Source organism: Lepisma saccharinum, chromosome 19 (genome assembly GCF_977018435.1).
Source record: "Lepisma saccharinum chromosome 19, izLepSacc3.1, whole genome shotgun sequence".
Lineage (NCBI taxonomy): Eukaryota > Metazoa > Arthropoda > Insecta > Zygentoma > Lepismatidae > Lepisma > Lepisma saccharinum.
The window spans coordinates 52,222,571-52,248,878 of record NC_139247.1 but is presented as its reverse complement, the minus strand read 5'-3'; positions in this window follow the sequence as shown (position 1 = coordinate 52,248,878).

Sequence of the window (26,308 nt, the reverse complement as noted above, 5' to 3'; positions counted from 1 at the left end):
CGAAAAGCAAACCTCTAGTGGGTTCAGCGAAAAGCAAACCTCTAGTGTGTTCAGCGAAAAACAAACTTCTTGTGTGTTCAGCGAAAAGCAAACCTCTAGTGTGTTCACCGAAAAGCAAACCTCTAGTGTGTTCACCGAAAAGCAAACCTCTAGTGGGTTCAGCGAAAAGCAAACCTCTAGTGTGTTCAGCGAAAAACAAACTTCTTGTGTGTTCAGCGAAAAGCAAACCTCTAGTGTGTTCACCGAAAAGCAAACCTCTAGTGTGTTCACCGAAAAGCAAACCTCTAGTGGGTTCACCGAAAAGCAAACCTCTAGTGGGTTCAGCGAAAAGCAAACCTCTAGTGGGTTCAGCGAAAAGCAAACCTCTAGTGTGTTCAGCGAAAAACAAACTTCTTGTGTGTTCAGCGAAAAGCAAACCTCTAGTGTGTTCACCGAAAAGCAAACCTCTAGTGTGTTCACCGAAAAGCAAACCTCTAGTGTGTTCACCGAAAAGCAAACCTCTAGTGTGTTCACCGAAAAGCAAACCTCTAGTGTGTTCACCGAAAAGCAAACCTCTAGTGGGTTCACCGAAAAGCAAACCTCTAGTGGGTTCAGCGAAAAGCAAACCTCTAGTGGGTTCAGCGAAAAGCAAACCTCTAGTGTGTTCAGCGAAAAACAAACTTCTTGTGTGTTCAGCGAAAAGCAAACCTCTAGTGTGTTCACCGAAAAGCAAACCTCTAGTGTGTTCACCGAAAAGCAAACCTCTAGTGGGTTCACCGAAAAGCAAACCTCTAGTGGGTTCAGCGAAAAGCAAACCTCTAGTGGGTTCAGCGAAAAGCAAACCTCTAGTGTGTTCAGCGAAAAACAAACTTCTTGTGTGTTCAGCGAAAAGCAAACCTCTAGTGTGTTCACCGAAAAGCAAACCTCTAGTGTGTTCACCGAAAAGCAAACCTCTAGTGTGTTCACCGAAAAGCAAACCTCTAGTGTGTTCACCGAAAAGCAAACCTCTAGTGGGTTCAGCGAAAAGCAAACCTCTAGTGTGTTCAGCGAAAAACAAACTTCTTGTGTGTTCAGCGAAAAGCAAACCTCTAGTGTGTTCACCGAAAAGCAAACCTCTAGTGTGTTCACCGAAAAGCAAACCTCTAGTGGGTTCACCGAAAAGCAAACCTCTAGTGGGTTCAGCGAAAAGCAAACCTCTAGTGGGTTCAGCGAAAAACAAACTTCTTGTGTGTTCAGCGAAAAGCAAACCTCTAGTGTGTTCACCGAAAAGCAAACCTCTAGTGTGTTCACCGAAAAGCAAACCTCTAGTGGGTTCAGCGAAAAGCAAACCTCTAGTGGGTTCAGCGAAAAACAAACTTCTTGTGTGTTCAGCGAAAAACAAACCTCTAGTGTGTTCACCGAAAAGCAAACCTCTAGTGTGTTCACCGAAAAGCAAACCTCTAGTGTGTTCACCGAAAAGCAAACCTCTAGTGGGTTCACCGAAAAGCAAACCTCTAGTGGGTTCAGCGAAAAGCAAACCTCTAGTGGGTTCAGCGAAAAGCAAACCTCTAGTGTGTTCAGCGAAAAACAAACTTCTTGTGTGTTCAGCGAAAAGCAAACCTCTAGTGTGTTCACCGAAAAGCAAACCTCTAGTGTGTTCACCGAAAAGCAAACCTCTAGTGGGTTCACCGAAAAGCAAACCTCTAGTGGGTTCAGCGAAAAGCAAACCTCTAGTGGGTTCAGCGAAAAGCAAACCTCTAGTGTGTTCAGCGAAAAACAAACTTCTTGTGTGTTCAGCGAAAAGCAAACCTCTAGTGTGTTCACCGAAAAGCAAACCTCTAGTGTGTTCACCGAAAAGCAAACCTCTAGTGTGTTCACCGAAAAGCAAACCTCTAGTGTGTTCACCGAAAAGCAAACCTCTAGTGGGTTCAGCGAAAAGCAAACCTCTAGTGTGTTCAGCGAAAAACAAACTTCTTGTGTGTTCAGCGAAAAGCAAACCTCTAGTGTGTTCACCGAAAAGCAAACCTCTAGTGTGTTCACCGAAAAGCAAACCTCTAGTGGGTTCACCGAAAAGCAAACCTCTAGTGGGTTCAGCGAAAAGCAAACCTCTAGTGGGTTCAGCGAAAAACAAACTTCTTGTGTGTTCAGCGAAAAGCAAACCTCTAGTGTGTTCACCGAAAAGCAAACCTCTAGTGTGTTCACCGAAAAGCAAACCTCTAGTGGGTTCAGCGAAAAGCAAACCTCTAGTGGGTTCAGCGAAAAGCAAACCTCTAGTGTGTTCAGCGAAAAACAAACTTCTTGTGTGTTCAGCGAAAAGCAAACCTCTAGTGTGTTCACCGAAAAGCAAACCTCTAGTGGGTTCACCGAAAAGCAAACCTCTAGTGGGTTCAGCGAAAAGCAAACCTCTAGTGTGTTCAGCGAAAAACAAACTTCTTGTGTGTTCAGCGAAAAGCAAACCTCTAGTGTGTTCACCGAAAAGCAAACCTCTAGTGTGTTCACCGAAAAGCAAACCTCTAGTGGGTTCAGCGAAAAGCAAACCTCTAGTGTGTTCAGCGAAAAACAAACTTCTTGTGTGTTCAGCGAAAAGCAAACCTCTAGTGTGTTCACCGAAAAGCAAACCTCTAGTGTGTTCACCGAAAAGCAAACCTCTAGTGGGTTCACCGAAAAGCAAACCTCTAGTGGGTTCAGCGAAAAGCAAACCTCTAGTGGGTTCAGCGAAAAGCAAACCTCTAGTGTGTTCAGCGAAAAACAAACTTCTTGTGTGTTCAGCGAAAAGCAAACCTCTAGTGTGTTCACCGAAAAGCAAACCTCTAGTGTGTTCACCGAAAAGCAAACCTCTAGTGTGTTCACCGAAAAGCAAACCTCTAGTGTGTTCACCGAGAAGCAAACCTCTAGTGTGTTCACCGAAAAGCAAACCTCTAGTGGGTTCACCGAAAAGCAAACCTCTAGTGGGTTCAGCGAAAAGCAAACCTCTAGTGGGTTCAGCGAAAAGCAAACCTCTAGTGTGTTCAGCGAAAAACAAACTTCTTGTGTGTTCAGCGAAAAGCAAACCTCTAGTGTGTTCACCGAAAAGCAAACCTCTAGTGTGTTCACCGAAAAGCAAACCTCTAGTGGGTTCACCGAAAAGCAAACCTCTAGTGGGTTCAGCGAAAAGCAAACCTCTAGTGGGTTCAGCGAAAAGCAAACCTCTAGTGTGTTCAGCGAAAAACAAACTTCTTGTGTGTTCAGCGAAAAGCAAACCTCTAGTGTGTTCACCGAAAAGCAAACCTCTAGTGTGTTCACCGAAAAGCAAACCTCTAGTGTGTTCACCGAAAAGCAAACCTCTAGTGTGTTCACCGAAAAGCAAACCTCTAGTGGGTTCAGCGAAAAGCAAACCTCTAGTGTGTTCAGCGAAAAACAAACTTCTTGTGTGTTCAGCGAAAAGCAAACCTCTAGTGTGTTCACCGAAAAGCAAACCTCTAGTGGGTTCACCGAAAAGCAAACCTCTAGTGGGTTCAGCGAAAAGCAAACCTCTAGTGGGTTCAGCGAAAAACAAACTTCTTGTGTGTTCAGCGAAAAGCAAACCTCTAGTGTGTTCACCGAAAAGCAAACCTCTAGTGTGTTCACCGAAAAGCAAACCTCTAGTGGGTTCAGCGAAAAGCAAACCTCTAGTGGGTTCAGCGAAAAGCAAACCTCTAGTGTGTTCAGCGAAAAACAAACTTCTTGTGTGTTCAGCGAAAAGCAAACCTCTAGTGTGTTCACCGAAAAGCAAACCTCTAGTGGGTTCACCGAAAAGCAAACCTCTAGTGGGTTCAGCGAAAAGCAAACCTCTAGTGTGTTCAGCGAAAAACAAACTTCTTGTGTGTTCAGCGAAAAGCAAACCTCTAGTGTGTTCACCGAAAAGCAAACCTCTAGTGTGTTCACCGAAAAGCAAACCTCTAGTGGGTTCAGCGAAAAGCAAACCTCTAGTGTGTTCAGCGAAAAACAAACTTCTTGTGTGTTCAGCGAAAAGCAAACCTCTAGTGTGTTCACCGAAAAGCAAACCTCTAGTGTGTTCACCGAAAAGCAAACCTCTAGTGGGTTCACCGAAAAGCAAACCTCTAGTGGGTTCAGCGAAAAGCAAACCTCTAGTGGGTTCAGCGAAAAGCAAACCTCTAGTGTGTTCAGCGAAAAACAAACTTCTTGTGTGTTCAGCGAAAAGCAAACCTCTAGTGTGTTCACCGAAAAGCAAACCTCTAGTGTGTTCACCGAAAAGCAAACCTCTAGTGTGTTCACCGAAAAGCAAACCTCTAGTGTGTTCACCGAAAAGCAAACCTCTAGTGTGTTCACCGAAAAGCAAACCTCTAGTGGGTTCACCGAAAAGCAAACCTCTAGTGGGTTCAGCGAAAAGCAAACCTCTAGTGGGTTCAGCGAAAAGCAAACCTCTAGTGTGTTCAGCGAAAAACAAACTTCTTGTGTGTTCAGCGAAAAGCAAACCTCTAGTGTGTTCACCGAAAAGCAAACCTCTAGTGTGTTCACCGAAAAGCAAACCTCTAGTGGGTTCACCGAAAAGCAAACCTCTAGTGGGTTCAGCGAAAAGCAAACCTCTAGTGGGTTCAGCGAAAAGCAAACCTCTAGTGTGTTCAGCGAAAAACAAACTTCTTGTGTGTTCAGCGAAAAGCAAACCTCTAGTGTGTTCACCGAAAAGCAAACCTCTAGTGTGTTCACCGAAAAGCAAACCTCTAGTGTGTTCACCGAAAAGCAAACCTCTAGTGTGTTCACCGAAAAGCAAACCTCTAGTGGGTTCAGCGAAAAGCAAACCTCTAGTGTGTTCAGCGAAAAACAAACTTCTTGTGTGTTCAGCGAAAAGCAAACCTCTAGTGTGTTCACCGAAAAGCAAACCTCTAGTGTGTTCACCGAAAAGCAAACCTCTAGTGGGTTCACCGAAAAGCAAACCTCTAGTGGGTTCAGCGAAAAGCAAACCTCTAGTGTGTTCAGCGAAAAACAAACTTCTTGTGTGTTCAGCGAAAAGCAAACCTCTAGTGTGTTCACCGAAAAGCAAACCTCTAGTGTGTTCACCGAAAAGCAAACCTCTAGTGGGTTCAGCGAAAAGCAAACCTCTAGTGTGTTCAGCGAAAAACAAACTTCTTGTGTGTTCAGCGAAAAGCAAACCTCTAGTGTGTTCACCGAAAAGCAAACCTCTAGTGTGTTCACCGAAAAGCAAACCTCTAGTGTGTTCACCGAAAAGCAAACCTCTAGTGGGTTCACCGAAAAGCAAACCTCTAGTGGGTTCAGCGAGAAACCAACATTTCAACGATCCGGGAAAAACCTACATTTAGACGACCCGGGGAAAAACCTACATTTCGTCGACTCGGCGAAAAACCAACTTTTCGTCGACTTAGCGAAAAACCAACTTTTCGTCGACTCAGCGAAAACCTTGACGAATAATGCATAGACCTAGACTAGACCTCCAACACGTGTCTGTGGTATACCATGCCATTGCTCTATAGCGAGGAACAGCTGCAGTAATTAACCAGAGTTCAAAACCAACAGAAACCGTTGCAGTATTCCTGGTCTAGATAGTTACACGAAAGCAAAACAGGAAAACCTGGTTGGAATTAGAGTTCTTGCAGCCTGGATTACCAATGTCAGTGCACAACTCACGACGCCAGCACCAAAAGTTTAATGTTCAAGCCACAGCCTGCGTGCGTTTTTTCCATCCCTCATTTTTTCATCCAATCTTCATCCATCTTTGCCACGGTTCTTAATCTCAACAGGTAGAGAAAGCAACACTATAAATACAAATTAGAGCTCACTATTTAAGCTTTCCATCCTTATATTCAATATACCTCCCACCAGAAGGGAAATTAGTGCAAGTACTGTTCAAGATAATGAATCACTGACCCCTTAATTACAATTCCCCACGTCTTCACCCACTTCGAGGACTATTATTCCAGAGTCTGGAAGCAATAAACAAGCTCCGAATGGAGAACGGCTGAAGCATTCGCCTTCGTCCCCTTTAGGCGAACCACGGCCACAAGAAGAGGCGGTGCAATTACATTAGAAACGGCTGCAGTACCTCACACTGCATTCGAAACCGCAAGTAACCAGAGTCGAGGTTGACGAAAATCCATGCGCGACCTTTCCAATGGAGCGTAGGAGCGTGTTTCTTTTACGTGACGTAACAATAGTGCTAAAATCAGCTCCGGCTAATCTATTAAAAAATTTACTCGCAGTTCGTGCCTCCCACGTACCCTGTCCCATCCCACTTTCCAACGTCGCTCTCTGCCGAAGAACGGAAAACATCAATAACAGCTTCAGTGGCTGCGCTGGAATACCGAGGCTCCACTTTCCATTCCATCCAAAAACCTTGGCAACAACAGAATGGAAAAGGAATTGCAAGAGACGCAAAACATCTTGTGCGGTGGCGAAAAATGTCCGAGTATCTGGGTAAAGGAAATAAAAGAAATGTACATCTCTGATCAATGTGGCCCACAAAACTATTTAGTTTGCTAATCATGTTTACTTTTCTTGTGTGTACTTAGTACTAAACCTACAGTTTAGGATTTTCATACGGCGCTACCACTAGGGGATGATACAGTCAGGGACACTTCTGGGTTGCAGTGATCACATTGAAAGTCAATGAGGTTGTTCCTGCACAAATCCAATTGAGAATTAGACTTTGCCACATCTGACGCTCAGTACTAAACCTACAATTTCTCTCTCTTTAATTCCATTTTTCTGTCAATCTTTGTAGTTTTCCCCTTTCTTCAGTTTCATCTTTTTTCAGTGTGTTTTTATTTTTGTCTTTAACGTTTCTTCCTTTTCCGTTCTTACTCTTTTTCTATTTTCGCTTTTTTTCTTTTCTTCTTCATTCTCTTCATACCTATTCAATTTTTATTTTCTAAATCTTCTTTCATGTTTCTCTTGTGTTTCATCTTTTAGTCTATTTTTCTGTTTACTTTCCTTTTTCTCTTTTCCCTTCATCTCTTATTATTCTTTCATTTCTGCTTCTCCATTTATCTCTTATTATTCTTTCTCTTCTGTTTCGTTTTCTTTACTTTTGTTTCTCTCTTTTCTGCTTGTTCTCTATTTCTTCGTTCCGTTTCTTTAATTTCTGATCCTATTAATCTCTCTTTCTGCTTCTCTCTCCTTCTTTTGTGATTCTTTTTTCTGCATCTTTGCCTTAATTTTCTCCTTTTTCTCATTTCCTCCCCCTCTTCTATTTAGGCTGTCACCGCGTAACGACAGACACCGATAGCAAGCAGAAAGCATCAGAGAACAAATTTTCTCAGTAACAAGTTGCTAGTTTGCGTCTTAACCCTCAGATACCCAGCTGATCGTTCCTTCATTCGGCATGCAAGTGATCGAGTACCAACAGCGTCTTCTAGTGTCCATTTACAAGACACTTGGGCAGCAATGAAGGTCGCGGATTTATTTCAAGCCTTGGTGGTAACCTCGGGCAGGTCACTTCGTACCGATTGTCTTCTAAACCACGGCGGCAAACGTTGCAACGTTTTGAAGCACACGGAATGCAATGCGAGGCTTGCAGACAGCAGCTCAATTCGCTTGGCCCGACGCTTCAAAACATGCAAATTAATGTCCCATACTGCAAGGAAGTCTCTCGAATTTCCATTTCTCCCTCAGTGGTCTTGCACAAACCGAGTTTCGCAGCGCTGCCAACATTTCACAGTCGATTTTTTCCTCCTTCGCGCTTCTTGCATAGTTCGATAGCACTGATGCTGGCTTCTGCGCATTCTAAAGAGAGAAGGGAAAAGAGGGGACGTGGCTTTCTATCCTTTTTGCGGAAAAGAGAAGCAGGGGACAAAAGTAATGCATGTTCTTATTGCATTTTTTTTAAGTCTAGCTCCTTTAGTTTGATTTTTCATCTCTCATCCCTTCTATTGCGCGAATAAAAGAAATCGAAAAGGGAATACTACGTCTCTCTCTTGAAAATAACTCTCCTACTCTCTCTGTCTCACTCTCTCCATGCCGTTCCCTCAATCTTCACACTTTCTTTCTCTCTCTATTGTCTTTGTGATATCATCCATATTTTTATGTGACGTCACAACTTTAAAATATGTCACTGATATATTATACTTTTATGAAAGGACACGTAAATGTTGTGTTATTATATGTAATATTGCACTTGTTTGTAATATATATATCTTTGTTTAATATTTATTGTATTTTATGCCTTATTATGAGTAGTTTAATGTATCTTCATGTTTGCGAGAGTGCACTATGTGAATTTGTATTCCTAAAGATGTGTAGATGTCAGTTTTGTTGATAGTATCCTTTTGTAGATAGTGAGTGATTCATCTGTACTTGAATCTGTGTTCTCGAAAATAGTATAAAAGCGAGGATATAACGTAAGAAATATCACACTTTCGCCACGGATCGACGAAGCTTTTAAATTTAAAAGATCTCCTCGGTGTTGTGCATACATCTTGGTATGGTAATTCGGGGCGCAAGCTAGGTCTATGTGATCATAGGCATGCCGATAGCCACGCATTGAGTTTATGAGTTTTAGTTGAGTCAATTCATCGACAAAGCGAAATCCTCGCCTTCGTTTCTTGTATATTCCCATTATAATTGCCATAAATAAGGAATAAAACCTTTTAGTTTATCTAATGCAGCAATGTGGTTTTATTTCTCTGTGCTGTGAATATTGTCTTTGCCTAACACTATCCCTGTACCTGAGAGGAGTCTGTGTACTTCACCGAGTCTCATCGTTCACCGCTGAGTATTATTAAGTTATTAATAAATATAATAATACGTTTAATAGTATAATAATACAGGCCATGAACGTATCATTCGGTTTTATTTCGCTTCATTCTTTTCGGCTCTTTTTCTTGTTTTCTTCTGTTTCTTTCTTTGCCTCTATTTTATTTCTTTCTCTCTTTTCTTTGCAATTCATTTTTCATATCGTTTTCTTGTTTCTTTCTGCTCATTTTTCATTTCTTTTCCTTATTTCCTCTCCCTCAGCCCCTCTTCCTAGGGTGACGCCACACAACACGGACAAACGTTCACAGCAAGTAAAGAACATCAAGGAGAACAAATTTTTTTAATACATTTCTACCCATTCAGTCATCGTTTCGAGCCCACAAAAAACGGAATTTTCTGTCCTGTATGTATGCACATTCACGGTTGTCAGTGACATTATTTTCTCGGTCGCGAAGCCACAGAATGTTTACACCAATGCAGACGCGCTGTGTTGTTAATCTTGAAGAAAATCGTCATCTGGAGTGGGAGCACTTCGCTTCAAAACGGTTTTCAGTCGAAAACATCGAAATAGATAAGCAATGTGTGTGTGCCTAGTGATAAATACATGGTTTGAGAGACAAGCTGAATAAGTACATAGCTTCTGGTATGAAGTTGTTTCCACAGTGCACAATGACTTTTAGAGCCTTACCCGTCAAAAAATATGAATACTGGTTGGGTAAGAGCGAGAGAGAGAGAGAGAGAGAGAGAAGATAAGATAGATTCAGAGAAAGAGAGAAAGTTGAAAATAGAGAGGGAGAGGAAGATAGGAGAAAAGAAGCAAAGAGAGGAAGTAGTGAATATAGAGTGGGAGAAGGAGAGAGGTAGAGAAAGATAAGGATACATAAAGGGTAGAGTAGAAGGAGAGAGAGAGAAAAAACAAAGAGGAAAGAGAGAAAGTGGAGAATAGAAAGGGAGAGAAAGAAATGATGTGAAAAAGAACAGAAAGAAAGAGGATAGAGTACAGAAAAAGAGAGAGAGTAGATGAAAAAAAATAAGAAAAATAGACAAAAAGAGTGAAGAATGGAGAAGGAGGGGTAGAGAAAGACAAGAGGAGGAAAAGAAGACAAAAAGAGAGATAGAGGAAGAGAAGATGAGAACAAGAGGACAGAAAGAGAGATAGAGGTAGGTAAAGAAAGAAGAGAACAAAGAGACGTAGACAAAGAGAAGAGTTGAAAAATAAGACAGAAAGAAAAAAAGAGGGAGGTAGAGAAAGAGAAGAGGAGATGAAAAGACAAAGAAAGAGGGAGGTAAAGAAATAGAAGAGGAGAAAAAGATGACAAAGAGAAAAAGTGGCGAATAGAGAGGTGGAGAGAGGAGACAAAGAGAAAGAGAGGAGAAAACGAGAAAGTCAAAAAGGGAGAAAGTTGAGAATAAGGAACGAGAGAATGAGAGAGAAGGTAGCCGAGCTTTATTGGTTGAGAAAAAATGTGTATTTCTGGCAAAAATCCTGAATGAGAGATCCGCGCTTAATTTTCGCAATTTCACAAATTTGCATAAAAATTTCATGTCGTCACGCCGAAGGGGTTGGGTCGATATTTGGGTTAGCAAAATGAATAACTTAAAATATAGGTTGATTGACGAGATATCCCTGAACTCTGAAAACGATACATAAGCCCAAGGGGCAAAAAGCCATTTTTTGTGGTGGCTGCTAATATGTGCGCTCCCCAGTAAAGTTGAAATGGCAGGCAGGTTAAAGGGTCACTTTATCCCGACAGGAGAGAACGTGAAATGTTTTATCTGATTTGTATGTTGTTTCAGTGTGTAAAAATTTCGCACTTGTTTCACTGGATAGGAGGAACATTAATATGACGCAATAAGTTACATCTATATTTTTGTATTTATGTAAACATTTTAACCTCGTTAAAAGTATATGAGATTTTCTATAAGTGCCCTTAAAACATAATTGTTAAAGTTTATAAAGGTCGGTATTTCATACATGTTGTGCATAAATCCTTTAAGATTGCTTACAATTCAAAAGCTTCATTGTACAGGAATGCTAAAATTAGACCAGCGACAAAGGCACGGGCAACATAGTCAACGGATTTGAATCCATCCGCATAAAAGTTTTAAAAAGTGGGGTACTACGTACATAGTTGATAAAATTGCTGCTTATACTCCATGTATGAAATACGAGAAGCCTCAGCAAAGCGTACAGAACAACTTGTCATCAAGGGGAGTACAAAACGAAGGAACAGTGGAATATAAAGATTAGATACTTCTGCATTTAACTCATCAAGGTGTTCCAGGACATGTATGCGAAGTTTTGGGTATGGTGGGTTCTCGAAAAATAATGCGCTCAATGCCAGTAATGATTAGAAAATTAGGGTGGCATGGCATAATCGACAAGCGCAGATAAACAGGTGTTGCTTCCTGCAGACATAATATACAAGTATATTTGTACAGTCATGGAAAAAAGTTCTTCCCCATAAGGCTTTAATAGGAGCAAGTAATGCAGGAGGGTAGGCAACACATATTGCACCCTTCGATGATCGGGTGATTTTGCCTGTCTTAACACCGAGAAATGTGTTCCACGCGAAGGTCAACATGACAGGAAAGCAAAGAGGGTCACGTGACTATTGGTTATGTGGAGTGTTGTGCTTCTCCACGTCCCCAGTTCTTGATCCACATTGCAGAAAAAGTAGAGCTGCATGCAATATATGAAAATAGGTTGTTTTCAACTACACGCTTAATTATGATTTTCCCAATTGTAAATCTATCAGACGTGTCTCCCGATTTAGTCGGGACAGTCTTTTACTTTGAATTCCTGTTTGTCATAGGCGTAACTTGACGGGAGCAGAAAGGGCATTTGTAACCCCCCCCCCCCAAAAAAAATCAGGTTTCTTAAAGCTGCTAAAACAGGAATTAAATACTATGATTTGACGCGTCCAAAAAAAGTATTATATTGAAAGATTTTTCCCAAATACGTAGATAGAAATTTAATACTTTGAAAGTGTCTCAGATTCGTTTATTGTCACAACTTAGTGTGGCACAGGTCTACTACAAAAGTGGAATTTCGTAACAGAAATATGAACCCACTCCTTTTATTTCGTAGCCGATTTCATCTTGAAACTGAAATTAAGAATATTAGTTAATAATGTCATTGGTAAACAATAAAAAAATGTGTTAGACCCAATTTTTTAATACCTTATCATAATCTTTATCGCAAGTTGAAATTTTGTTGTAAGTCCACTGTATGCAAAAAAAAAAAAAAAAAAAGGTAAAGTTCTCACCTCTGCTTGGCGCTACGCCATGAAGGCGTATAGGGGGTGTGGGGGTAACGCCCCACACTTTCTTGATTCGTTCGTGAGTGGGGGTGATGTGATCAGCATCACGCCGCCCCACACTTTCTTGATTCGTTCGTGAGTGGGGGTGATGTGATCAGCATCACGCCCCTGACCGCCTTTACCACCAGGGTTTCCCCCAGGTACCCATGTCATTCGACGCTGGGTGGGCGCTGGGGCCGCTTCCAACGTTAGAAAAGTTCCCGGGCTTGAACCGGCCGGGAATCGAACCCGGGGCCTATAGCATGGTAGTCAGACGCGTTACCGACTGAGTCACCGGCACAGATAGACTAATCTGAAGTGCATACAGTTTAAAGTGGGATCCGAACCACTATGTGTGATCACCTGGTATCGTACCCCAGACCCCTTGATTACAAGGCCTTACCACTACGCCATCAGTGAGGCGCACACAATCTTTGTATTTTGACCTTTTTAAACCTATATGTATCATATAAGAGGTTGTTTAACATTGCTATGTCTCTATGGATTATATTTAGCCAGTATTCAAGCACATAGCGTCAGGTTTCATAGAATATAAGCTTCTCTTCCATGTTTATGGTTTCCTGTCTGCAGTAGAAAAACTGGCAGGTTCCCATAGCTTTTCTTTCAATAGTCTTCCAATGGTTGCATATCATATCACTCAAATTTGATTCATTCGTTTCGAACACAATCCCCGATGGCGCAGTGGGATCGTGGGCGCCTTGTAATTAAGGGATCCCGGGTTCGATACTCGGTGGAGGAACATAGTGGTTCGGATCCCCCTTTAAATTATAGGTCCATTCACGATTAGCCTAACAGGACATAAAGTGGACTTAAGACACCAAATCAAGCAACTAACACAATCCCGTTATTGTCCAGATTATCGAATCCAGAACCTTCGTCGCGAATAACATAAGCAGGAAGACAACGTGAAATAACCGAACAGAAACAGAACCTAAAACCTACATCGGATAGATTGGATTAAGTCGACGATACAGCACGGGTTCTGAAATGAAAAAGAATACGAAAGTTGAAGGACCTTTATACGCACCCACTTTTCCTCCACTCAATGGGGAAGATATCCTTCTAGCTGAGAAGCCTTTACGTAGGAGTGCCCTGAGGGAACTTCAAGGCCACGACGATAAAGTGCAATGACGGGACCAAAACATACGGCAGATAGCTGTGTTCCTCCTTATTTCGTACGCCATTGATAACTGGAACACGTGACCTCGTCTTTGGTAGAGCAGAAGCCTGCTTGCTTGCCACCACCCTTTAGTTCAGTGACCTTCGCCCGTAGTCAGTAAGAGTGAATGACTCACCATATACTTGTCTGTGAGGCTACACAAGAATAGATATTTCGTTAGTGGCTGTAAGTATTGTTTCATCTGCAGTTATATCAGTTACCATTTCAATAGTTTCCTTCCTAATGGTTACTTTAGTGATAAACATCTAAATTAGTTCTCGAGAGTGAACGTTTTATCTATTTGAACGGGGGATTTTTATACAGCCTGCATGTATTATTTTTTCCTGAAACAAGAAGAAATTCGAAGACGCAAAAAGAGTTGTATAAGAGTAGTTAACAAAAGGAAAAAAGAAGAAGAAATCGAAAATGTAAATGCTGAAATAAATTATGGTAGAGATCGAGTGAATAACATTTTGTCATGGGGCCTCCTCGATGGCGTAGTGATAACGTCGTCGCCTTGTAATCAGTGGATCCCGGGTTTGATACACGGTGGATGCACATAGTGGTTAGTATCCCACTTTAAACTGAAGGTCGAGTCCAGATTAGCATATCTGTGCACCAAACCAAAACCAAGAAAGAAATTGTCACAGTGTAAGAAAATTTCATGTTCAACCAGATACGAAACACAAGGGAATAATATATTGCAGTTTGGAGTTCACATCTGTAGCATCTAACCAGCACAATTATGAATCGCAACATATCGTATCAGATCCATTTTTATTATACATGTATGATAATATAAGAGAAGTAGAGGAAAGAGAAAACCAAGCGAAACACGGACGCCTTCTCCAGAATTTCAAATCTCGTTACATAAGGTTCTGGGTTGGAGTCCCGACAGGCATGACTTTCTTGTTCTTGCCCTTTTATCTGCTTCATTTCATCATAATTCATCGTTATGGTTTACCTGCAGGGGAAGAATACTGGCAATAATTGCCAATACAAAGCCAATGACAAACAGAACAACTCGATTACGGAGGTGCCAAGAAGAAACGAGACTTGACAGTTTCTCCGTCTCTCGGTTTGTCGAATTGAAAATTGCTCTCCCGTTCTCGGTCTCGATTAGTTAAATATAGAAATCGAAAATGTATGTGAATGAATATACATGTATTTTATATATTCCGGTTTTGTAGGAGATTTCGTGAGAGATGAAATAAGTACTCTTCCATCGTATTTATTTTTATAATTTTTATTCCCTGTTCGATGATCGCGACGATAAGGACGTGTGACCATTACATGAAATTGATGACGAAATAGTCAAACACCCCCGACAAGGACGGTACTCAAACCCGGGAACTTTGGCGACGATATCGAATGTCAATCACTTAATGAGCTTGACCACCGAGCCTGCTTAATGTTGTTTCTGTCAGGTAATTCGTAATAATATCCCACATTCACTATCATTTGCTTCATAATTTATCTTATTGTTGTGATTAACCTGAATTCAAAGAATTAGTTGAAAGGCAAAAATGCAAGATTGAATGTCTCTGATGTTACTTCGTGCCGAATAATATGATGTGGTATTATGATATGAATTTATTAATCACATAATATGCCTATTCATTCCATTGATTGATCCCAATTGAGCACACAAAATATGCTATAATGTCCACTCCATGGAGTAGTGGTTAGCACAGCGCGCTACGATGCCATGGGTCCCTGGTTAGAATCTCGACTTGGGCGTGGGTGTCCTTGGTAAGTGTCCCTTCATCAATTTCATCATAGCATCACTCATCTTCATCGTCGCTATTTGCCAAAAGTGAAAGAATAGCAAATCTAAATAACAAACATCCAATCAAATCGAACATCTCTACCGATATAATTCTATACGGTACCGAATTCCCACTTTATTACTGCATCTTAAGTCATTTTGTAGCATCTCAATTGTTTTCCGATTCGAAAACATTTGGAATGTTGTTTTGTGCAGTTGATTGTGCATTGTTTCGTTGTTTGGATTGTTTAATTAACGTCGCATTAATTAGTTTTAGACCAATCGTGACGGGGGAAGCAAGAGCACAAAGAAAGCAAAAAAGACAAGGAAGAGACCACGGCTTTCTTTAAAGATAGCATCCCGTGAATACAACTCAAGTGACTGCAGAATATTATGAATAAAATTTATTTCGCTTTTTCCTTTTATTTCTGTTTCAGTTATTTAACTTCGCTTTTCTTCTACCACTCGCGTTACTCGTGTCGGTGAGGAAGAATTATAAACTCGTGAAATGGACGATGGTACAAAAAAATATATGCCTCTCCCACGGTTCGAAACTGTCAGTATAAAATATTGTCTTATTTTTAAAATTTACCGGCAAATATGGTTTGTCACGTAGCAATTTTCGCTTATCTCTTTCTCAAGGGGTTCCATTGCCTCTCTGATGTCGTAGTGGTAACGTCTTCCGAAAGGCTTCCGAATTCAATACCAAATAGAGAGGCATTTGGTTCGGATCCCATTTAAATCTGTAGGTCCAGTGCATGAACTGGACTTAAACAATTAACGTGTGGCATGTGGTCTGTGATGAGAACCATCATTTCAGCGAACCTCTTGACAATGACTCTAATATCACTTGAAAGAATAGTATTTCTTTATGAGTAGGTCTTGTCAAGAAACCATTTCCTGACATTTTCTTCTGGAGGCATCGTAGCACCCAGCTGTTTGTTGTGGCTGGGGCACGAGTCATGTGACTCATGCTATCAAAGCTCAATCCTTCCCGAGAACTCAGAATCACCAGGCAAACTTAAGCGAATATTTTGTTATTTGGGTTGCATAAACAACAGGCTTTAAGACGTTACGAAATTCTACGTCCCGTGGCCCAGGTATTTTTTTCTAAGACTGTACACACATAAAAACTATCAGAATTTGTTGCTTAAAAGTGTTTAATTGCATTGATGCCTTGTAACGAATTGTAACTTTGAGAAACTCCATGTAGAGTATTTCTCTTCGGTTTCTCGGCCTCCCCGATGGCGCAGTAGTAGCGTCGTCGCCTTGTAATCAAGGGGTCCCGGGTTCGATACCTGGTGAAGGCACAAGTTGTTCGGATCCCACTTTAAACTGTAGGTCCAGTCCCAATTAGCCTTACTGTGCATAAAGTGGACTTAAAACACCAAATCAATCAATCTCCGGTTTCACTTACTTTGGAGCATACGAGTTGTAAAGGGCATACCCACATTAATAGTCCATGCTCTAACATAGTGGTTCCCAAAGTGTGCGCCGCGACGCCCAGGGGCGCCTTGAAGCGAAAACGTTTGAGAACCACTGCTCTAACCTGAATATACACACACCGGTGTGTAACCTACTAAACGAGAATGTGAGCATGTTGCTCGCATATGAGGAGCTTTCAATAATTTCTGTCCGGTTTCAGATATTTTCAAGCACAAGAGCGCTATAGAGCATGTCTACATTCCGTGTCCGTGTATTTACCTGAACACACACATGTCTATAGCACATAACCTACTAAATGAGGATATGGGCATGTTACACACATTGTAAGACATTGCTAAATCGCTCTTGGTAATTCTCCAGCACAATTCCTCTTAAGTTGGTGACGCAATACTCAGATCAGCGTATCCGGTAGCTTAGCCAGTAATTAAGTGGTATAATTTTGTTTTTGATCCAGGCATAGCAACGCCCTTCCTCAGATTGTAGGATTCTTTGTCACACACAAAGAAAAAGCGATAAGAACGTACCAGCAACGTTCAGCTATCAGACACTCCAACGCGGGTAAAGTATCTGAGCAACAGCCATGGCCTGGAACAGAAAAATATAAAAGTTAAAAATTGCAGGCGATACGAAACTTTACAACTAACAACTGATGTAGTGCAAAGGGAAAAATGACAAACCCGAGCCATAAGCTACACATAAACTGCAACACACACATTTCTGAAATCTCAACTTCATTCGTAAAATGAAAAAGGATGTTGGGGAAATAAACCTAGAAATGAAATGAAAAAAAAATGCTGCGAGTCAGCCATTTCGCCAGTTATATAATATTTTTCTCCCTTTCCTTTTATGGCCATTCACGATCTTTTTTCCATCTAAAGCATTTCGAGATAAAAATTCAAATACTCGAAAAACATTTTTCGGAATATTTCTCCCCGAGGCGTAAGTTGAGCTTCTTGCGCGATACATCTCCGATTTTTTTCCCCATTTCTCTTTTTAAAAGGAGAGAAATTGGTGGGGATTATTATTCGATTCTCCTCTCGAGGACACTATCACTCGCGAACCTTATCTTCGCCATTGTAGCTACTTATCAGTTTCAACGGAACCGTGTAATGGATGCCGCGTCAGTGTTGGGACCCTCCAAAGTGCTTAAGTCTCCAAACTTCGACAGAACGGGAGCAGAGTTCTTGCTGATAGTGGAGGGAAGGAAAAGTAAGGTGTACGGAGGGAGGGAACGGAAGATAAACATCAAAGGAGAGCGGTAAAGATCCTTTAAAAACTATCTTTAAAAGGGTCTAACAAGGAAGCACTATAACATGGAGATAGAGACAGCAAAAGCAGAAACGGTGTACCACTAACCACCATTGGGTTTGTCTACAAATGCAAGAGATGTTGTAATGCTCTGCGCAGAAAGACCATAGTCGTCCATCTTGCCTGCTACGAATGCTAACAATGCTCCGTCAACACTGTCAGGTGTTCCAATGAAGAAAAGGATAAATACCCACACAACAGCCTTTTATCTATTTTGGGGGGGGGGGAATAGACTTGAAACAATAGAAGTTGACTGAAGATATGCGGTAGTGGGAAATATCTTTGGTTTCCTTCCTACCAAGTTGATCATCGATTATTTAAAGGTTTGTGCCAGTTAGATTGAAGGTACTGTAATGTACCTAGTCTTACCATAAATACTGTCACAAAGTTTTAAGTAAATTGACACAAAATGCTGAGAGATATTTTAATATCCTAATAACATTACTGAAATGGATGCATGTCAAATCAAAATCGCAAATCATTATTTAAAATGGCCACCCTTAGCACGCACACATTCCGTAAGTCTTTGTGGCCACGCATCAATTGAATTACGCAACACATCGACTGGAAAATGAGCACGTGCTTTCAGAATAGACCGCTTTAAACTTTCAATATTAGGATGTCTCTTCTTGCAAGCCATCTCCTGAAGCTTGGACCACAATTTGTAGTCCAAAGGGTATAGGTCCGGACTTGCAGAAGGCCAATCCGAAGTGGAAATGAAGTCTGGAACATTTGCTATGAGGGCACGCTCCATTTCTGTGAAAAAGGGGTAAAAACATTCAGCCCCAGCACATAAGGCCCGAACAACACAGCAGTGGCTGGAGGCAAATGTTTCAGACTTCATTTCCACTTCGGATTGGCCTTCTGCAAGTCCGGACCTATACCCTTTGGACTACAAATTGTTGTCCAAGCTTCAGGAGATGGCTTGCAAGAAGAGACATCCTAATATTGAAAGTTTAAAGCGATCTATTCTGAAAGCACTTGCTCATTTTCCAGTCGATGTGTTGCGTAATTCAATTGATGCGTGGCCACAAAGACTTACGGAATGTGTGCGTTCTAAGGGTGGCCATTTTAAATAATGATTTGCGATTTTGATTTGTCATTTCAGTAATGTTATTAGGATATTAAAATATCTCTCAGCATTTTGTGTCAATTTACTTAAAACTTTGTGACAGTATTTATGGTAAGACTAGGTAGTTTCATTGAAAAGGCTTCTACTATTTCAAACAAAAGTGCATTGACCACTGTACGACAGTTTCAAAGCTATGTTCGCTTTGTACAAGTATACGTAATTTTCTATAATTAAACATGATTTGAACCCAAAGCCCTATCACGACTCTAATGGCTACTTAATTCTATGAAATATAGTTTGAACTTCTCCTGGCACTATGTTTCATCAACAACTGGCACATGTGATCAATGTTGATAAGATCAAAACATAAATGATTAAAATACATTTTAAATGTTAAAGCGTAGCTGCTTTGACGATCTTATGTCAAATGGTATGGGCGTTGTAACTCGGCAAGAACTAGGCAAGTTCCTTTGCTAAATCGTAAACAGCGACTTTCCTAGGCATGGTGGGGTCACCTTTAAGAAGGTAAAAAAGATCGCGGAATGGTGGAAAAGGTTGAAAATTATAAGAATGTCTGTTAAAATAATAGCAAATTCCATTATCGGTTTTATATCTTTAGAATTAGTTCGTCTCCGAAAGACAAAATTTTATATCAAAAGTATACATAGACTGAATGTTGACGTTTGTAGAATTTTCTTTCTGCTCCAATCACCTTGTCGCTGATGCTTGTGTACTGTATTGGTGAATCAGTGAAAAGTTCAAAGGGATGGCAACAGTGGAAGTCGCTAAGTGCAGATTCTGGCGACTACCTCTCTCTGTAGAAACGACGACTGCACAGAATCGCTAACTGCGGCATCGCTGTAGTTATATCTCTTCCAGCCTTTAATGGCTTCCAAAATTAGGTAGGAGATGAACCTTCGGAATAGAAGGAGAGGGAGAGAACGTGAATGAAAGGAGGAGAGAGAGACAACACAAAATGGCACTTCAGGGTTTCAGAAAATGTTGTAAGCAACTTGTTCTCGCTCAGAAACAGGACGCACGTAGATGGCGTCGGTGAAAGTTTCTCGAAGGCACTGAAGATGCTGCTCAACTTTGGGATCTTGCTCGGAATTTAAAGCTGAAGTCTGGTTTCAAGGCTTCCAAGCAAGTAGAAACTTCATTTAGAAGCGTTCAACTTGCTGTGGTCACTTGCGTGGCGCCGGTTTTTGTAGACCTTCCTATTGGATAGTGAATTTATGTTGTTAGAAGACTATAAAGTTACTAAAGTTGCTGACCAAAGCAGTTTATTAAAATTTAAAAAACACTTTACAAGTAACGTTTCTACCCTCTATCAAGGTATTTCCTCAGACGAAGACGAAGTTAAATCAATTTGAAAGCAAGATAGAAAATGTATAAGGTGCAAAGTACAAAAGTTGAAAACTTAAAGATATGTCATGACTAAACGCGAAGAGTTGATTGTTCCGATGTACTAAATGACGTAAATGAATGAACGCCAATAAAAAAATAGAAAGATGTTAATGTACTAACCTTTATGAATGTAACTCATAGCGGAATGTTTAAAATTTATACATACTTTTTAATGTACAAATATTTGTTAACTCAGAAAGATTTATCAAAACCTTTTAGATAATTTGTTAAAGCTTACTTATGTACAAACTACAAATTTTACTGTAACCCGCAGTTGGAACGTAACAACTTTCCTAGGCACAAGGCGTAGTATGCAGAAGAGTAACATGTTTGTTATTATACACGAATTAGGCCTTGAGCTAGGCAAGTTGTCGGTACCACTCGGGGGGACAGGTTCTAATATGATTTTTTGGTAAGGTTGGGATGCCTAGAGATGGAAGAGATGTCATAACTCTTTGCCTTCTGTGTGTTATCACCAGAGTTAGGATTTTTAGGGGAAAATTTCATTGGGAAAAAGGAAGGGAAAAGGTGCTAAAATAAGACCCAAAAAGGGGCAAAAAAAGGTGCTGATTGGGGCAAAAAAAAGGTGCTGATAATTATACTACTTTTTAAAACTTTCCCTCCTATTTTATTAGTGTAAGCTATTCACTCGAAGCTGTGTACACATCACACACATAGGTTGTGTTACAGTTATTCACCAAAGTCTGGGAAAAACACAAAGCTGTTGTACCTTACAACATTAAGCATTTCTAAATTTTTAAAAGTGAGTTTGTTTCTTTTCGGAGATAAAATATCTTTACATAAGCTGAAGCTTCTCTCTACATCCACAGAAACAAGTGGGGCAAACTTAGTATTAACTCGGAATGGCAACTCTGTGGAAGTGGCAAATTCCACAACATCCGGATTCTTGTCAAGACTAGCCTCAAGTTTGTCTCTGGCAAAACCATCTAACTGCCCCCTCACAGTAGTAAAGATATCCCATTGTTTTTCCTTTTCGACGCCTTGTTCTTCTAAGCTTTTGATGGCTGTCGACAGGTACTTGTAGGAATGTACACAAAATAGTTCTTTTTGCAAATCATCTATCTTGTCTGGGAGGAGAAGTTGCTGTGCCTTAAAAATTGCACCTGCATCGGTTGAATCTATGGAAAGCACAAACTCCTTAATTTTTTCAAAATTTTCACACAGAAATGCAGCACACTCAATCCATGATCCCCAGCGAGTAATGATGGGGAAATGTGGCAGGGGCAGGCAGGTAGTTTCTCTGTAGGCAAGAATGCTACTCGGGGCCTTAAGGAGTATTTTCTTCAGATCAGATATGAACTCATTTACAACGTTGTATTCGTTCCTAATAATTTCAGAAACCCTGTGAAGGGCATGAGCCAAACAGGTTACATGCTTTAAATTAGGGAACAATGGCTTCAATTGGTTAAATGCCGAAAGCATGTAGGGAGCCTGGTCAGTAAGTACAACAACAACTTTTTTTGAACTGAATTCCACCGGGCCACAGTTTTTGACAGAAATCCATAAATGACTGCATCACTGTACTGGCATTGGTTTTCTGCAACTCATACATGTTTAGTAACATGGGCTTAACTTCCTCACATGTCAGAGGAAAAACCAAAATGTTCAAAACATATCGTTGCATTGAGTCTGTCATCTCATCCAGAATGACACCTATATCGCAATCTGACCTTTCACATTAATTTTACGAACAGTTTCTTCATACACAGGTTCAATATAGTTTTTCCTTAACGTACTCTCAGCGGGCACTGACAAGCGATGGTTCACCTTGTTGAGTGGAATCCCCGCCTGTGTAAAAGATGCATACAAATCAACATTAAATTCCTTTAAATTTTGGTTCTTGGAAGAACACTGCTCAAATGCATTGTGTAAGAGAGGATACCGAGATTTACTTCCTTGCAGTTTCTTGTTCTTTTGATGCTTAGAGCTGGAAATATGTTGCTGGATGCGATCTCTCTGGTGTTTTTCATCTAATGTGATTCCCGTATCACAAACCGTGCATCGAATAACAGTTCCATTACTTTCTATGAACTGATGCTTAAATTCTTGAGCCAGACTGAGAAATCGGGATCTGGGCACTTTCGGCATGGTAAAGTACATGCACTAACAGGATCTAACAGAATGAAAAAGCTGGTAAGGAACTTACATCCACAAACAATATCTGTCCACTGCACACACATGAAATGTGAAACCCGCCACTTCAGAAACACACTGCTTCCAAGACCAAACTGCGTTTCCTTCTTCCTTCTATCTTAAAAAAAATAACGGCAATCTGGTGCATATCAGTGGCTGCCTTTCCATTGTTGATTTCAAATAGGTAACAATCAAGCACAGTTTAAATCCATTCAATTTCAGTTAACGATGTGAAAACATCTTAAAAGAGAAAAGTGTCGCGAAAAAAGAAAATAAAAATTCAATGATTTGCTGAAGAAATATATTTAACATCACCAGTAAAAGGACACAAAAAGGGGAGGAAAAGCGATTAAGAACACAAAAAAGGGGAAAATAGATAAATGTTCCAGAAAAGGGAGGGAAGGGGAAAGGTTATCAAAAAAGGGGAAAAAAGGTGCTGGAAAATCAGCTCCATTCTCACGTTGAGGCAACATTTCACACACTGAGTCCTTCCAGAGAGGTCTCACTTTCACTACGAAAAAAAGGTGCGCACCTAAAAATCCTAACTCTGGTTATCACTCCATTTCCCAGATACCTTGATGTAAATAGAAAGTTGTGATAATTTTTAATATTTTGACTTTTACTATTGAAAATCACAATTACAGTAATTCTGATCTAAATTAATAATAATGATGATAATAATTAAGATTATAATAATTACACTAATTAAAATATGTGAATAATTGACAAGTTGGATTGGATTTAACACCATTACTGGATTCAATTGGCTATTTGGCCATCATTAATGCCGATATATCTGAATTGACAACTGAAGTGCGCAGCTGTGAGAATGACAGTAGCAGTCCAAGGACAGTGTAAGAGTTCATTGAGGAACGTGGGCTAGTTGTACAATGCCTCTAAAGTGCGATTTCCCTGAATCAATGGTATGGAGAGTCATAGGAAGGATGGAAGCTGGACAGACAGAGAGAGCTATCAGTAGCCCTTGGAGCGTCTCAAAGTGCCATTTCTCGCCTGTAGATTCGGTTTCAAACAACTGGAAATGCGCGACGAATGTAAGGTCAAGTTCGTCCGCGATCAACAACAGCAAGAGGCAACGGGTACCTCTTGTAAATAACCGATTGGAACAGGCGACAGAATGCAACGAAACTACAACATGCCATTCTCACAGCAATAGGGCGCATGTTTCATCTCAAACTGTCTGCAATCGCCTTCTTAAAGATGGCCTCTATAGACTCATGGAGTGTGTTCCATCACCGTACCGCTTTCAGTCCGGTGATGCTTGGCTGAGGAACATCGCAATTAGGGCCACAACGAATGGGGTTGTGCGGTTTCTCCGATGAGTCGCGGTTCAGCCTCCAGTCTTACAATAGATGTACCTTATCTGGAGGGAATGGGGAACACGATATAACCCTGCTTTTGTGCAGGAAACATTCTAAAATGGATGTGGTGGACTGATGATGTGGGCTGGAATCAAAATTTTTGGACGTACGGGCATCTACGTCATCGAAAATTGTAGTTTGACGGCCCTTAGATATGAGAACGAGAATCTCAGACCTCTTGCCATGCCGTGCGCAGATGCAATAGGTGATAATGCTCGTTCTCACAGCGTTCTGTTAGTGCACAACGTGCCCGAGGACGAGGGAATAGAGAGCATGGAGTGGCCAGCGTGATTACTGGACTTAAATCCCATAGAGAATGTCTGGGACGCACTTGAAAGATGCATTCTAGGCAGTATATCACACAGATGTGGAGCGGTGTTGGCCGTTTGATATCACACACCATACTGCTGTGACCCTGTCCGTTTCTGAGCTGTTGTATTGATACATACATTGCTCTATAGTGGCGCATATCATGTGAGCACTGGTTCAAGCGACTGTAGGGTCTTTCTGATACCTGTGCTCATCCATACACCTGTGTGTGTTCTCTGAATGTTCTTTCAGTTGCATAAACATGATTTTCGTCTAGTTCTTTATGTTCCTCTCTTGATCCAAGACGAAGGCAGTGGATAGTAAAGGCAGCCAATTATCAGACAAGGCACAATTTGGTCGAACTATTGCGACAGCATAGAATCGGAAACTTCAACTGGGGTTTCTCTCAGAACCATTTCCATGGTCATTAGAGACATACTTGCAGAAAAATGTTATCCCCTCCTGAGGAAATATCTAGAAATTCAATCACGGCGATTGATGGTATGGCTCATATTCAGAGAGTAAAAGCAGAGGAGTCAAACTTTGGTGAGGTCTATGTGCCTTGTGCATTGCTTTGCGGAAGGAAATTGGAGTCCAATAATCGATGTCTGTTTGATACGTACAATGAGCCGTCTACAAAGTACACCGAAAGAACCAACACGTGGGAAGAACTCGGGCATTAGTCACAGAGCATCTCATCTTCCCAGATTGTGAAGGAAATTTCTAAGTCACGTAACGAATAAAACAACTCTAATTCCATTTCTTGTTGACGAATGTAGGAAACCAGAGCATTTGTAAATCTTTTGAATAAAACACTTCGCCAACTGTGAATATAAATTATGCAAAATCACATCTGAAGCGGGCCCAAAGTGCTCAGTCTCAACAGTAATCATGAAAAGATATGGTAATTTGTTGGTGAATACTGCCGCTGCTAATGAGAGGCTCAGATGACGCAGATGTGTGTATTATATGTTTGAGATTCTATTAAAGAATCATTGTTAAATTGTTTCTGAAATATAGTACCAAATATGCATTTGCAGGAAAAGGAAAAGTGAGTTCATTGAAAATCCTTCCTGCCAACTGACAAACACAGGAAATATGTTCGCAGCCTCGGAAATCAAAGGGATCTCAATGAAAAAGAAATTGGCAAATTATAGTACTCGTGCTTACTGTATGCTCCAAAATCTTCCGTACATTATGTGAATGACATGGCCAAGAAGGATGAGATAGATATTTATCAACTTGCACCTTGGAGGAACTGTCTCAAGAACATGCTGAACGTGCGATTATAAATCCGCTATAAGCAAGAGATGTCTTGTGAATGATCCTGTACATCTAGTCCACGTGGGAGAAAGTGGGCATTGAAAAAACACGATGGAGCAGAGCAGCTGGTAGTGGATTGGATGGAGTAGCAGCCAGCACATCAAACTGTGTTAAATCTACTACCTTACAACTCCATTAGAAACTGCCTCACTGATGGTGCTGTGGTAGCGTCATCGCCTTGTAATCAAGGGGTCCCAGGTTCGATACCCGGTGCAGGCACATAGTGGTTCGGACCCCACTTTAAACTGTAGGTCCAGTCCCAATTAGGCTTTCTGTGCATAAAGTGGACTTGAAACACCAAATTAATCAACCAACCAATCCATTAGAAACTACAAACTGCGCCTTCTGGCTAAATAACTTCAGGTGCACTGACTAGTGCAGACTACGAATCAACTTGTGAGAATGTTTGTTTCAAGCGTCAACTTCACATTACAATTACTAGAGAACCACTTTACGTATTGCAATGTAACAAACGCCAATCTTAATGAATTTTCAGGTACTTTCAAATGAGCTGAAAATAAAATGGGGTTTCCATTAAAAAAATAAGTTTGTGATGAAAATCGTATTTCTTTACGTAGTTGAACGTATTGTGTCCACTGATTTCATGAACCCCTCTCATACCTCTGCGAAAGAAGTTTTTCAATATTTATTGTTGTTTACGAAATATTTCCGGTGGTAATTTTAGCTGACTCACCCTGTATATAAATATCGATTGTGCTGCGTTCCACGAAAAGGGTTCCTACTCCATGTAAATTAAAAAATGAATCAATCTGGAAATTATTGTTTTTAATAACATTAAGGTTTAAATTTTGGTGAATGTATATAATTCGCATATTTCAGCAATAAAAATGATCAGCATCTTTAGTTTATATGCTTCAAAGGGAAATGAAGTCAAACTTGCTACGTTTTCAAAACGTCACACACGACACACATTTTCGTTAGTCCTCTTCAGGCATTCAGACTCATCATACTCAAGTTTTTTTTCACGAGTTAACAGACACCGACAAGTGCTCAATA